The sequence below is a fragment of the Bidens hawaiensis genome, unplaced genomic scaffold (genome assembly GCF_021521415.1).
Source record: "Bidens hawaiensis isolate Kalapana, Puna unplaced genomic scaffold, B.hawaiensis_p1.1 tig00010732_1, whole genome shotgun sequence".
NCBI classification, from domain to species: Eukaryota; Viridiplantae; Streptophyta; class Magnoliopsida; order Asterales; family Asteraceae; genus Bidens; species Bidens hawaiensis.
Genome location: NW_027491822.1, coordinates 601,969 through 615,336, shown reverse-complemented (window position 1 = coordinate 615,336; position 13,368 = coordinate 601,969).

Genomic DNA, 13,368 nt, shown 5'->3' with positions numbered 1-13,368 from the left:
GGAATTCGAAGCCCTTCTTCATAAGGTCTCGCTGTGTTTAAAGCCATTTACCGTCTCATTATATATATACACACATAACATATATATATATATATATATGTTGTGTGTGTATGAGAAAGTGAGAACCCCCCCCCCCCTTCTGAGCGCCAGTCTTCGTGAGCCCCCCCCCCCCCCCCGGGCAGCGCCCTACAATAGCAACCGCCCTTTCAAATACCCCCCCCCCCCCCGAGAGCGTCCATCACCTTTATTTTAAATGTTGGAGTGATGAATCTATGAAAGAGACGCATTTCTATTTATAGAAAAAGATTACGTTATTGCCTACATATTTTGAAAATATCGTGATACGCTATCAGCTGGTACATGTTTTGGCCATTCGAGATGTTCAATGCTAAAAGAATATCTTGAGAACCACATTTGCCATATGACAAGACGTCCGTGTTTGTTATCTCCATAAACCTCTGAGCGCCCATAGCGAACCGCCTTAGTAGATGTATAAACATGACTTGGCATGACACGACACGGTTATTTGTGACACAAGACATGAACATGACATGGCGTGATCCTGTATAGAAATATGTTAACGCAAAACGACATGTTTAGAAACCTATTTAAAGACACGATAATACATATAAATTGAAATAAATTTATAGATTTTTATTATTTTATTCTAAGTCATTTATAACAATTAGATAAATATGTTCATGGCATAGGATCGATCAACACTTACTATTGCAAAAGAAAACAGAATCAAAAACTCAACATGAACACCACATAAACACCGCCATCACCACTAACTGACTCGCCACCAACCAACCACCGCCACTTGAGCACCACCAACCAATTTCGACAATTGTTCTAGGGTTTCGAAGACCTCAATAATTGAGGCTTTTACTAGAAAAAAGGTTCCTAAAGGTCCGCTCCAAGGTAACAAAGATGTTTGGAACGAAAATGCTGAGTTTTCCGTAAAAAATGCGAGTTTTCTTGCCAAAAACGTTTTTTTGGCTCCTGCAACTAAATAATTATGTGATCCCATTCCTTTATGCATTTTTAAATGCAAACACATCTCACCTAATGTTTTTGTTTATTCATTTGGAACTATTATTTCATTTACTATTGTCGGTATACATAATTATCAACTCAATACTCATTTTGTTTCCTAAAGTTATTTTAATTTTTTTAATAGTCACTCGCAAAATGTTCACACGATTTCATGAGATTAGTCGCTACGAATAAGCAATCACAATTGTTAAAAATACTTATATAATACAATATTTATAAAACTACAGGAGTATATTGATTTATCTTCTTTAAATACAAAAGGCAAGAAATGGAAAAGCATGCAAAAGAATGGCTCAAAAACATTTTGCATGCCAAAGAGAATCATACGTGGATAAGGCTTGAACAAGAAGTGATGTCCAATTTTCTTTTTTATACTTGCAAACGATACTCTTCGGTCTACACATACATACAATGAAATTTATGTTTTCATGTAATTTATTATATTATCGTGAATACTAAATTAGTAATAGATTTATATAAAATTAAGGTTATAGTAATGCATAAAAAGTAATATTTTCTAAAGTAATAATAAGTTTAATGTGCAGTGTAACTTCAAACTTAGTGAATAAGTATTATATTTTTTCATGACGTGCTATAAATTATTTGTTACAAGTATTTTTTAAAGGATTTTCCAAAAGATATAATTAAGGTGTTTAACCCATATCTGGTTGACGGTTTGAAAGTTGCTGAGTTGATGGATTGAATATGCGAATTCGGGCAAACTCGTATGTTTAATCAAGTCAAAGACGTCAACTTAACCGAACACACCTAATAGTGGGTATCGAATCACGAACCATGTAGCAGATTTGTCTAGACGATTCAAACGGTTTACTAGTTATAAAAAGGTTGTAACAAGTTATAAATGCGCTAAGTCAATTGACATGTTGTAATAAAATGGTTAGACCAGTTGTAACCATTTGACAAGCCAGCTTGTTCAACTAAACAAGTTGACAGGTCGAAAATTATAACTAAACAAGTTAAATAGTTCAACTCAAACACGATTCAATCAACTAAAGTACTAAACCAGTTAAATAGCATGATACGGTCGTTAAATATGTCGGATGACATAAACTTAAAATCTGATTATCTTTTGATCGAGTGTTCGTGTAGTGTCTTAGGTGTACATTACTTCAAAATTTGTTCTTTTTTTTTTTTGAAGTACCAATGAATAAAGCCCAACTACCCGGTGTAACCCAAAGGTAAAATACGACCCTATACGCCCACAATCGCAGACAGTACTGGATAGCCAAAGCTCGCAATCTCCTATTCCGGATAAAACCTGCCGCCCAAGAGCTCTCTGCGATAAAAACTCAATTAGAATCAGGAACAAACTTGAAACCTTACAATCTCTAATACAAGGCTTCACTTCCAATACAAGACTAGTTGAGCTAAATTTCATTTGCTAAAAATTTGGTTACTATGATGGCTTTTGATAAATTGTTACCTTAACATTTTATATTTAAAAATTAACTTATAGTACTTTAATGTATGGTTTTAATCACATTCCCTTGATTGGAGTGTGATTTAAGAAAGGTACGGAAATCGCGCCACCAAATAATACCTCGGAGGGAATATTTGGCGCTGTTAAATCTAACGGTCATTAACCATTATGATGGTTTTGACTACCGACACTAACGGTACGTTCCGGTAACGGAAATTGGTGGATGATAACGTTTTCTGGCGTTTTAAACGACGACTTAACCATGTTCGTTCATGGACTCATGTCCTTTTGTTTCTAGGCCGCAATTATTAAGCCCATGTGACACCATTCTTTTTTTGTATTTATGTAGGACCCACGACCAACCACAACGTCAACCACTCTTCATGTGTTAATGTCACGTGACACCTCTTTTCTTTTTCTTTAATTTTGTGTTATTTGCAAATTTAGACCATAGTTGACGCAGTTTATGTATTACACACAATCAGCTTCATGAGGTTAATAAAAACCTAATATTTAAGAAACAGTTAGGGTCACCCTTTGATTTGGCAATTCGGTTTATTGGCTTCCACAGCAACAAAACCACCAACCATTATGATTGAGAAATCGGTTTGTAATTTTAGGTCTACTACTCGAATACTCGACGATTATTGTTGGTCTCAAACATTGTTATTGTTATGGCTGTTGTGTATACCATTCCCCAAAACTAAAAATAAAAATAAATTAAATTAGCTATAACGCTATAAATTGACCAACTTTTTTTTTCCAACTATATATTTCTACTGGATTTTCACTCTCATTTACTTACATAAATTCCAAAAAATCAAAGGTTGATCGAAAGGCGGTTCTATCCCAAAATCAATCGACGCAACAACCTCCATTTCAACGTCCCCAATATTACCCGCAATATTCTCAAGGGGACCAAACATGCACACCAGATCATTTCACCTTTCTCGCACAAGAACAACCATTTAGCCTGTTTGCATCTTGTTACCAAAACCGACCATACTGTAACCCGACCTGTAATGAAGGAGACAGCTCCTAGTTTTTGGTGGCGAAGATGAGGGAAAAGATGAAGAACAACAACAAGATAATGATGAAGAAGAAGATTAACAACCCGAAAAGAAAAGGAAAATTCAAATCTCGGTGGTTCATAAGCATTGGAATAACGATCAAGAAATTGTTTTATGACATGCTTGCGTTCAAGTTTATAAAGACCCTAAGTCAGAAATCAACAAACGCACAACAGGTTTTGGGGATGAGGGCTTGATCATTACAAGAAGCTAGTCGGTGAAACAACCGAACGATTCACCAAATATATTTAAAATGGGGCATTTTAAAAAGGAAGGCATGTTTGTTTGGCAGATAATTTTAATCATTATCAAAACAAGTCAACAAGGGATACTTAGTTTAAATTAAAGTTTAAATCATTGTTATCCTAACATATAAGACGGTTAGAAATTAAGACCTACTTAACGACTAACACCCATATATATACATGTCATTTATCATATGCTTTTAGATCAATAATTTTAAGAACTTCCAATGGAGATAAAAAAAAAACAAGAAAATTAGAGTTCAAAACACAAAAATCTTCTTATAATTTGTGTGTATCAAAATTCGTCATATGTTTTAACCTTTTTTTTATTTAATTGTATGTTTACAAACATACTCTTTAGCTCTTTTTTGTATACATAACCAATTTAATGATTTGCCTTACCAAAGCACTTCTAGTCCAATGGTATCTTGATGGTGGAATAAGACTTAGTGACCATAAGGTCCTGGGTTCGAATCTAATAAGATGGGTTTTTTCTTAAATATTGAGTTTCCTCCTGAATTAGTGGCTTGGTGGTGGATATGATCGCGTGGTATCACTGGTGGCCCGATGATACTCTAGTGATCCAAATTAGTCGTTCAAAAAAAAATGATCTGCGTTAGCACATGCGTTGACCATCGCGGGTACCGAAAACAATGCATACAGAAGTCAAGACATAATCATTACAACCATTAAATATTATATATGTTTTGACAGTTGACACAGGAAAGAAGGTGGCGTTCTCGTAGGAGAAAAGGTACCAAAACCTCTTTATCATCTAGAGAGGGACGTCCTATGCTTCAAAATCCTGAAACAACACAAGATTTGGCGAGACACTCCTCCTCCTCCTCCTATCACCTATGAGTGATATAAGTGACAAGCAATACTGTAATAATACCCAAGTTCGTTAGCTATAAGTATTTCCACTAAATAGAAGGGATAGATACATTTACTCACATATAATATATAATATTTCTCTTAGGGTAATATTACTTAATTTACTTTCATGTCAAACTTGATCACAAACCCCTAATCCAAACATAGATTTGGATCAAATTCTAAAATAGATATTTTTTTTCGAAACAGTTTCTAAAATTAAGCTTAATTACTTGTCTTTGTTGTCGCACATGTAGTTGCATAATCTCACAAGTCATAATCAATGTTCGGCCCTTGTAACTCCGTGGCTCCATTTGTCATGTGTTAGACATCAACCAAACTTTAGGCCTTGGGTGGGGCAATAATTATATCTAGAAACACATCATTTTCGTTTAAATATTGATGGATAAGTATTTATATATGATGTCATTTCATACTTTTAGTACAATTAACACTCATTTTATGTCAATATCAATCTACTACCCTTTTTAACAGTTAGAGTCAACGAGTAACAAAAAACAATAAAGTAAGAAATAAAAACTATACATGCAAATGACAGCTTGTAAAATAGTTTAATGGTCAGTACATTTTCACTTCATAGATAGGCTTTCTTCACCTAAGGAGAATATGAATATGTGTGTATCATTCTTCTCTTATAATATTAGCTCCAAAGTAAGTTGTAAGTTGTAACTCATGTGGTTATAAGTCTTTAATTTAGTTATGATTTCAAGTGTAATATCTTTAGTTTTATAATAAGATTTTTCTTCTAAATAGAGCCAGTCGAACTATATCTACACCAAACAAAGAAAATGACACTAACCAAAACAAAACTATTTAAATCTACTAAGTATCAATAGTAATTTAAGGGGTCAAAATAGAAGAAAATAACGACATAAATAAAACTTATACCTTCTTATTAAATTTGTCTCAATCTTGTTAAAATGATATTAATTGTTGAGAAAAGTAAGAAGACAAAATGATGGTGCAAGGGGTGATCCCATGAAGTTAGTTAGTTTTCCGTTACAAGGGATGAGGAGATATTGATGATAATGATTGTATTGTTGGAACTAAAATGATAAGCCATGATCAAAGCATGTTGGTTTGTTTTTGAACATAAATAACGGTATTTTTATAACATAATTATCAACACTTGTCTAAGCTTTTTCAATATGTAAACATCCTAGTGTAATTATTAAGTTTTTTTTCTCTAATATGCTCATGAATGTTTAAGTTTTCCATTTTCTTTTTTAAATTAAATTTCTTATTAAACTCAAAACGATTACAATAAAGTGACAGACAAACAGGTAACAAGTTGCGCCGCAAACCTCTTTTGAATAGCAAAGCCAATGCTACTAAAACGAAAAATTCAATCATATTTTGAAACTTAGGATTTTAAACTTAGTCTCAATTGTTTATTAAAATTTGTTATCATCTTCATACTAACTTTAAATATTTGAAGATACAAACTTCGTTAAATAAATATAAAAAAGCAATAATAAGGTAAAGAAAAGAAAAGGAAATTAAGGCGGGAACTGTCCGAAATTTGCGGTGACTAAAGATGGTGGAAAGAACACTAAAGGGTCAAACATATCAGCTTTTGACCTCGACTCTCTTCTCCAAGGTTTCTCGATTTAATTAAAGTATTAAACTAATAATAAATCTACATTTATCGTTTATTTGTCTTCTTTTATCCTTATCAAATGAATAAACAAGACAATATGATCGAACATTCCATTTTGAACCAATTAAATGTCACATAAGTTACACTTGAAGGTATATTTATTTCATACTAAGTAACTGAATTAAACGTAATTTATATAAGTTAAATTTGGTATTTGCCTTATATGGTTTGATGTGCTTGACATGTTTACTTTTATTTTTTTTTTAGTTTTAGTTTGAGACAAATTTGAACACGGGTTTTCCATTGACTTCGAGGACATGATCGATATAGGAATTTTTAGAGGGCGTATATGTTTGTCTTAGTTTGTATGCTTGGTCTTACCCTTTTGTGATTCTTTGTTGCTAGTTAGCAGTTATTATGTAGGTGGTACGCGATTCTTATATCACGATCTCCCTTTCATTTTCTCTTTTGCTACTAATATATATTTTATATTATTTATGCTTTACATGTTTAAAAAAAAAAGAACAAAAATTGTTGTCCATTTTATCTGGAGGTCTCATTGTAAACAAACGATATCTAGATAAAGGTGATGATTGCACTTATTTCACTAACTTATGTACATGTGAGATTTTTATTGGATACGTTTGTTTGTTATTTTCCATTGCTCACTGGATGGTACAGAAACAAAAAGAACCAACCGGGCGCGGGGGGGGGGGGGGGGTAATGAGGTGGCAGTCTGCTTGTTCAGTACCGGCTGGAACACCACTGCTTCTGATGTTTAAATAGGAGTTAAGACTTGTTTAAAATTATAGTTAGATCAATGGGATATGAATTTTTAAAAGAGTGTTTGATATTGAAATTTAAGAGCTTGAAAGTAATTAACCATAGCATTTGAAAAGGTGGATGTCATAAGCATGCATTGGTTTCAGGTCACTTTTAATTCTATCATCAAAAACCATTATATGGGTGACTCATTACCATGGATGAATTGTTGAATATATGATTCATTTCCATGGATGAACTTAGAGATAAGGAGATGAATGACTTATGGTTTGAGGATAGAATCTTATGTTTTGGTTACATTGTACGAAAGACATGAAAAAAAAGATAAGAGCATACTCTCTTGTTTGTATACACACTTATATACATTTTATTGCAAACATCTCACATTCTCATTTAATTCCACAAATCACAAAATAGAAAACTCTAAACAAGTAGGTAAATTATGACAGTATTTTTTTTACGTCAATTGTATCATGAGAAGTCCGTTATAAGAGATGTATCAAAACACATATTTCGTTTAGCATGTTTCTTCTTCTACTATTTGAATCTAGCTACACTACAAGTTAGTTTTGAGTACACGTGATAATGTGGATTTGTAAGATGTTAATCGAGTAGTGAAGCTTAATCTTTGTATGAATATATAATGTTAATTTTAATCTTTTATTAGATTGTATTTATTGGGTTTAATGTTTATTATGCTCGATTAAAGTTAGTTATGGTGATGGTAGTCTCTAGTGGTTGATGTTTGGTGAATAACGTCTATTTTTCTTGATCTATCACTCTATTATGTCTCTTTAGTGGTTGATAATCGGTGATGGTAATTGAAGAACTAGAAGAACGTTAAGACAAGCACTCATTAAGACCATTGACTATGCACATCAACACATAATCTAGATATATAACTTGCAATGGTAATAAACATTAATAAGTTAATAACTAATAATAATATGTATAAGTTAAAATTTAAATAGTATTATAAAGTGTAGTAAGCCATTCCCACTTTGATGGAATGACTAGGTGGTTAAGGTGTAAAATAGGAGGTTATAGGTTCGAACCCTATAGAGTGAAAAAAATTGATTTATTAAAAAAATTGATTAAGTGTATTGCGCATTCTTAATATTTTTTTACAATGACAGGAAACTTTTACAAAAACTACATAATATTGAAACAATTTATAAGAAAAGATCTGTATTTAAGTTTGATACATTTTTAAAAAAGAGTTGTATTTTTTAACAGATAAATAATTTTACTAAAGTATATGGTTTCTAAAAAAAATAAAAGATATTACATAAAAATTATCCAAATATGATGTGGAAATTACATGAGACATTATATAGGTTGAGATGTCACACAACACTTACATTATCCATCCATGTAAAGTGTCATGTAATTATGTAAACACCAAGATGCATGTTATATAGATTTTTTGTTAGTTTTCATTGACTACGTTAAAAAACCAAAATTTTAAAATTTTCAATCTCTTTAAAATTTTTGGAAAACATAGAAAAAAAAACTTCTTTCTCATTCTTTATATCTTTCTTTACAAGTTTATCCATAAATTATATGAATTATATATATAGGTAGTGGGTTAAATAACGATTTCTTATATTTATCAACTCACTATTCATTCCTAATTCCTTATAATTTATTTGTGAGGGGAAGAGAGAAACAATTGTAAAAGTTAATTAAATGGGCTGTATTAAATCGAATAAAGATGAACTATGGAATGTGAGTTTTTTAAGAGATGAACAAAAAATTAAAGGTTAAAATTAATTTTTAGTTAAATTATATAGATAAAGATAAGGGGGTGTTTGGGATTCTTTATTTACCTCCTTATGACTTATATAAATTATAAGTTATAAGTTACAAAAGTTAACTTTTTCAAACATCTTATAAGTCATAACCTATGAGTTATAATAAGAAAGTAAAATAAGAAATCTCACACACCCTCTAAATAATGAAATGTGAATGCTTTAAATATTTGGGGTTGGATAAGAGCCGAATACTCATTAGGTACGTTTTACAAAACTTAGGTTTTTGATTTTAACTTTTAGACCCTGTAGAATAAAACCAAACAAACAATGGAACACAAACCTAAAACAAAGGATCAAATCAGTTATTCCGATTTCGGTCGTATGAAAACATTTTTGTTTTCTTAGTTTATAAAGCCATGCATATTGATCATACATGTGAGATAAAAACTCACGTGCGACAGCTGGGAGGTTGCTAAAGCACGTTGAACGTGAATGGTTTCACATGGTTTCCAACACCAAAGAAACAAAACAAATATCGTATTACATAACTTTACCAAAAAACAAACATTGGGTACAGCTTTTAAAGCACGCAGTACAAGCATGCTTGCGTGAAATAAAAAACAACTTTTAACCGCTTTCTAAAAAGTAAATTTTCATAGATTTCTAACCCCCTTTTAATTATGTTTCTGATTGAATCCTATGCATTTTAATTATAGGTTTCCATGTTAAATTAGTTTTGATTTTTATTGTTTTGTATGTTGTTTTTTCAACATTGCCTTAGGTGTGAATTGGCGTGGACACACAATCCAGTTTAAAACCTAAATCGGGTTTGGGTTGAAACCGGTTCGGTTTGGTTAACAAAAGTCAAAACCTATTTATGATCGGTTTCGGTTCGAGTTGAAATCGGTTTTTTACTATGTTACAATCAGTTTCAGTTTGGCTTTTGTTAGTTTCAATTCGGGTTTTGACTGGTTTTTGGCTGGCTTCAGTTCGGTTAACCGGTTTTGGTGGAGAAAATTACAAACCAGTTCTGAACCTACGGTTTCAATCAGTTACATACCAGCTTTTACATAATCGGCTTCAAACCGCTTTTGTTTCGGTTCGACGTCCGGGTCGGTCCTGTTAACCAGCTCTTTTGCCTACCTCTACAACTTAGTGCACACAATATCGAGACAGATACAGGAAATGTTTGTATTGGGACGCAATGCGGATCGGCGGTGGTAATAGAGTGACGCAACGCGAGAATATGAGAAGTCGGAGCAGTATTTGGGAGATAGAAATTGATTCCCGATGGCAGGATGGATTTAAAAATCAAAATTAACCAATCAGGATTAGATTTTAATTGGTTTGAGACTTATGCTGAAGTTTTAAAGGGAAGATATTTAGACTAAGACAAGCTAATCGAGCTATTTATACACTATAAATTAGGCTGGACACTACAAACTAAGGTCAGACGGTGGGCTAGGCGGGCTTTAGCCCACCCTCCTGTAACAGTGTATCAACCTCTGAATAACACGTAGTACGAAAATAAGAAAATAACAACAATCACGGCACATAAGTGTTACGTCGTTTGTTCCTGGTGGGGCCCCTGAATTCGTGAGCTGCAATTATAAAAACAACGTATATATAGAGATAAATCTAGGGTTAACAATTTAACGAACAAGAAACAAATATGAAACTGAGCCCTTGTTCTCATTGTCGCCAGTTTGAGCCCAAACTCAAAACCGGGTGAAAATCTTCACAAATCCTAGCATATTGTCCTCAAATGAGAAATACTATATGTAAAATATAGAAATTAAGCAAAAGTAAGGTGGAGTAAGTAAGGATGATCACGTTGCGTACGTCGTTTTGCCATTTTGGAGTTTTCGTGTCACCGCCAATCTCATTGATTGATAACCAATGGAAGATCGACACTACTTTCTATTGTACCCAAAAACATCTTATAATATTAAAAGGTAAGTAGAAATTCGTTTTTACAACTCTTTTCAAGCGTTATTTAGCTTTAACTCTATAAAATTTAATATCATTGATTTGAAATTTTTATAACAACTCTTAAGTATTTTAAAAACATGACTGTCTTAACATAACCAATATTTATGACAAAGCTAAAGGCTATTAGACATTAGATTAAATGGTCTTTTCCTACAATATTTTCTTGATTTCTATTTTGTAAAAAACGCAAAATCGTTTAATCCAAATTTAAAAAAAAAAACGCATTTGTCGACTTTAAAAATGGAATTACATATTTAATTTGTTAATTTTGTAAATAAGTCCATATCATCATATTTAATTTGTTAATTTTGTAAATAAGTCCATATAATGAGACTTTCCCGTTACCAATCACCATGACACCATCCGCTCTCCCATCCATACCCATTACTACGCTTTTACATAAAGGGGAAGAAGCAACCCATCTTTTTTCACCATTATTAAAGTATTAATTATTCTTTTTCTTCTTTAGATCATCCTAAATAGGCGGTTTTTTGGAGCCGTCCATGCTACACGTGGGTGTAGAGGAGAGAGAGACGAGATACAATCCAATGTGAACGAATGAGCTAGGATGAATTTAGTGACATGAGGGGATATATAAAGGAGGGAGAGGGGGTCGCCAAAACACGTCGAAGCAGTCCTATGCACCGGTGTTTTTTGAACTTGCCATTAACAATGCTCCTAGTTGACAAAGTTTCGAGTAAAAATTTATACACCTTGCTACATTTCTTTTTTCCCCTAAAAAAACATGTATCAGTTAATAAATATTTTAAAAATTCCAAATTTATACTAACGAGTACGAGAGATGAAAGTAAGTCACGTTCAACTATTTCAAAAGTCTTATGATATCTATTGTTTGTGAACTATTACAAAATTTTAACGAGTCAAGCTTGAATCAGACTTGGGCTCGGCTCAATGAGAATCCCATCCGTACTGTAAGCTTTGATTATGATGTGAAAATTGCCTAGAAGCAAACATGACCAATCTTCATGATAAGTTAAAGAAGGCAATTGCCTGGGAGAAGGGATTTTAACAATGATATATCAGAAATGGAAAAGAGAGCCTACAAAAAGGTTATGTTTAAAGAGACATGGATCCAATGTAAATATGTAATCATCAAATATGTTTACTGCAAACCTTTTAAACATAGCTAGTCTGTATATAAGTTTTAATGTAATTAATATCTATAGAATTACTTTATTTATAAATGTACATACACAATTTAATTATAAGTTTATTTAAATCAATTACATTTTTAAAACGTAAACTATTTATTTATAACATTACATAATATTTTATAATTATTCAGCTATTTAAGGTAATCAACTATGGAACATATTAATAATGTATATAAACTCTTATTTAACAAATATAGTTTCACATTTAACATTGGAATGCTTTAAACATCGGGAAGATTCCCAAAATAAGTATTTATGAAAACAAATTTATAGTTTTAGGTACAATTTGCAAGAAATTTCAGAAATACGTATTATAAACTAGTCGTGACGAGTAGTTTGTAGAACTAATTAGAACTTGCCACGTGCCCTTAAACTAACCGTAACGAGCACGTTCACTAATATTTACTCGTCACGACTAAATAAGTTTCATGCCTCGTAATCAACACCCACGAGTAATTAATAAGTCATTTAGTCACGACGAGTAAATTATAAGGTTAAACTAGTCGCGAAGAGTAGATTATAAGATTAAACTAGTCGCGACGAGTTAACTACTAATAAATTACTCGTGTAAGGAATGTAAACCGGGTAAACTAGTCGTCGCGACTAAAGGACTTATGAAGTACTCGTGGGCGTTGATTACGAGGCATGAAACTTATTTAGTCGTGACGAGTAAATGATTGGTGAACGTGTTCGTTACGGTTAGTTTAAGGACACATGGCAAGTTCTAATTGGTTTTTACAAACTACTCGTCACGACTAGTTTATAATATCTATTTCTGGAATTTCTTAGAAGTGAAAAGCTTATTTTAGGAATTTTCACTTAAACACCAACATGATATAGTTAGATAATTTCATGTTTAACAAAGGTCGCCCAAGCTTTAGGGGTATCAAGGTGTTAAAATAAGCCGTTCTGGTGAGAGTTGAAGTTTTCTATGGGCATGATATTGATTTATTTCCATTTTGGAAAAAAAAATCGAAGCTAATTATTATTTTATAAAGAAAAATCATAATACACATGATATTTGTAGTTGAAAAAATGATTTTTTTTTGTTCAATCAAAGTAAAATAAAGACACTTCTTTGTAAGTAGGAAATACTCTAGTACAATACAATATACAAAAATAAAATGAAAACAACTATAAAATACATTTTTATATAAACAAAATTTGATTCAAATCATAACGTTGAATGATGCTCTAGCTAGTAGTTACAATATCCTCAACCGCAAAAATTTATTCATCATCATCCTACTCAGTATATTTCATCAATAGCAAAGCTATGATAAGGTCTGAGGAGGGTAAATGTAGACAACCTTACCTCTACTCCATAGGAATAGAGAGACTGTTTCCAGTTAGAC